The following is a 3191-nucleotide window of genomic DNA, read 5'->3' on the forward strand; positions in this document are numbered from 1 at the left end:
CACAAAGCCTAGCTGAGGCTGCTGGGTAATGGCTTTTGCAAGTATTTGGTCGTAAACCAAAGTAGGCTATTGGACATATTACTGTGAATTGTTACCCTGATGATGAAACAAGATGAAAAGTAAATCTTCAAGAAAAACAATTTAGAGGGAAAAATAAATGTCTGTTCCAATTTCATGGCAATCAATTCAATAGTCGTTAATATATTTCTGTCTAGACCAAAGTGGTGGACCAACAGACCAACACTGCCATCCCTAGAGCCACCCTGCTAGCGATGCTGAAACGCCCCCCAATGATCTGATTTTACATATTTCAGGTTGACATCTTCAAAAAAGAAGACTTAAGAAAAGTAACCTGCATCATGCAAAGAGGCAGTTGCATACTGTAAAAACTGTAATTTAGCAAGCAGTATCAAAGCGCTTTCTTTTTCCCCATTCCAACTGTGTTCATATTCCCACCGTGGAGTTGAATTTGTCATAAAAACTACTACAATTCCATTGAGAAGAAACTAGAGCAGATTGGATGACTTATTCTGTTTGTTCACAGCAAAATGAGGTTTCAAAATTCACTTATCTGTGACTCAGGGGTGCTCAAGTATTGTCTTTCTCTGGTCTGATGAATGAGGATATCACAGCGGTTGTTTGCTCTTCTGCAGTGTCAAACGAAAAAGTAGCTATGAGCCCATGTCATGAAAGGCAGTTGTGATGGAGCTTTGTGGTTCTATTGGCCTTGGGATTCACATGCTGCTCTGGAACACACTTTTGAGGTGCTAAGTTGTTTAAATGCAGTGTGAAGTGGATGAGAATATCATGTTCTCTGTAATTAAAAGTAAGCATATGCAAGGCACACTCATCACTAAGTCTTTTGCACCGGGTACAGGTCTTAAACTATACAAACAAGCTTCTGGTCTGTCACTTCTACTTTAAGCACTGAAACTCAGTTGCTTAAATTTATTTAAAACAGCTGGTTGGCATTCTCAATTTGCCAACCAGCTGTGTATAATAAACTTTTTACATACATATCCAGCCATTAACTAATGATTACTCATTTCTAAGTGACACAAAATGATGGTTTTGTTAACCTTGTCTAAATACTTATTATGATTGACATTACACTGTATGTACAATGCTCAAAGTTTTCAAAGGCCAAAAAATAAATGAAAATATTACAACTGAACCTCTACTAAAGACTAAATAGCCAGAATGCTATTACTGTATTTTAAAACACTGGAATATGAATGATATATTGACCTATTATTTTTTGCATGCAAAGTGGTAGAATACGGGTGTACACCTTCCCTTCCAAAGGAGATCATTAACATCTTTACAATATAAAACATAATCCTTAGCCCTGTAATTGCTGCCACCACCCACGCATATTCACAAACCTGCCGATCCTAGTGAATCAAGGCTCCCTTAAATCCCAGTTTAACTCCCAGGTGTACGGCACACCCTCCTTCAATTCAACTTCCCAAGTGTTGTTACCACAATTCAGACTAAAATCTTGTCTAGACTGAGGCTCATTGCTTTGCTGTGACCTCCATTCCAGCTTTTTCCTTTCCAAGCTCCCACATGCAATCCATTTTTCATTCCAGCTCTGTATTGTTTCAGCCCATTTTATTTTGCTCCTCTGGAGAAGAGGTGTGCTGTGTTTTCAGGGACAGTAGTGTGTGCTGTAGCCTGCTGAGCCCAGGCAGTTGGTTGGGTACACCGTGTGCTTGCTGAGAACGGCTGCTGTCTGGCATGGATGCTAGCAGTTCTCACTACCAGCGGCTGATTTGCTTCAGTGACTCTTTTAAACTTCTTCACTTCCTGACTTTTTCTATATGTCTTTGCACTCTCACATACTTGCAAATAATTAAGTGAAATAAAAACTAAAAACAATGTGTACTGAATTGCAGGGTGTTCCTTAGCAGCAAATGTAATACTATAACAACCTTCCTGGCATTACCTCAAAGTACATCACCAGTCTGTAATCTTAAGAACATTCATGAAGTTTGTTCACATGTTGTTGCCCCAGTGCAAAGCAATGAAATAAAAGCATCTCAACTCCTAAAAATCAAACATGCAAGCTTTATACCTGGGATTGAACATCAAGCTGAAAGGTATAAGGGAGCGTCTGCTCGCCTTTATCACTAATGGGGCCCAAACTGCAGCGCTTAGACTGAATATGAATGTACCTCCGGTGAATTATTAATGTTGTGGTGTGCTTCGTATTCTGCCTGGCACTTCCAGAGGTGATCCACCTCCCACGTGGATTGGAAGCTGTCACCCGTAATTGGAGAAATCACGACAGCACGGAGTTAAGTGCTCCACAGTCCCCAGGTGAAGAATGTGACGGTGCACACTGCAGCACCAAGAGGTGGGAACATTTTCCTATATAGGTTTTTGCACTTTTCCCCCCCTCTCCATTTCTTTCCTCAATATTTTTCTTTCTCTTTCCTCAATCCCCCCCATTTATGGTTTATAGAGTCTGTTTCACAGATACCGTATATTCACCTTACGTTGACAAGCAAATGTATTAAGGATGTCACATTCAGTAAGCAATGATCAAGAAATTGAGTTCAGGAGGTGACAATGTTCATTGAGTGCTCAAGGATCAAGATAAGCTACAGAGACTTTCATTATGACCTTTGACCCTAACCACAACCCATGCATTCCATTAACATATTCCAAAAACCGCGTGAGATGAACCGTGTCTGATGAAAAACATGGTAATTTCGCAGAAGGCACAATCCATGAGGACTTTGCGGTACATTTTTCTGACAAGGTGACAACTCTGTGCAAAGCGGGTGGATCTCCGGTCCCGCAGAGTGCCCAGGGCACCATCAAACCGACAGCTCACAGCACACATGGACACGGGGGTTATAAAGACAGAGGCAAAGTTGTTGGCCAGCAAGGAGTTTTGGTAGTCCTATTGCCCTTGATCAAAGGAATCTGTCACTTTTCATGACAGGAAGAGGACCACCACAGCATCTATGATCCATGGTCAAATACTGTCAGATTCATCTCAGCCTATAGCAACCGTGGTTCTTGGAGGCCTGTCTGTCTGTCAGAGACAACATTGTTGATTGGGAGAGACAAAGCTTATGTTGTACAGAGGCTCAGGCCAGTGCGGGTCATGTGTGAACTGTTGACAAGGTCAAAGATGAAATCTGTCTGGAAAACCGAGAAGCGGAGCTCTTCGAAGCGAC

Source organism: Perca flavescens, chromosome 19, assembly GCF_004354835.1.
Source record: "Perca flavescens isolate YP-PL-M2 chromosome 19, PFLA_1.0, whole genome shotgun sequence".
NCBI lineage: Eukaryota > Metazoa > Chordata > Actinopteri > Perciformes > Percidae > Perca > Perca flavescens.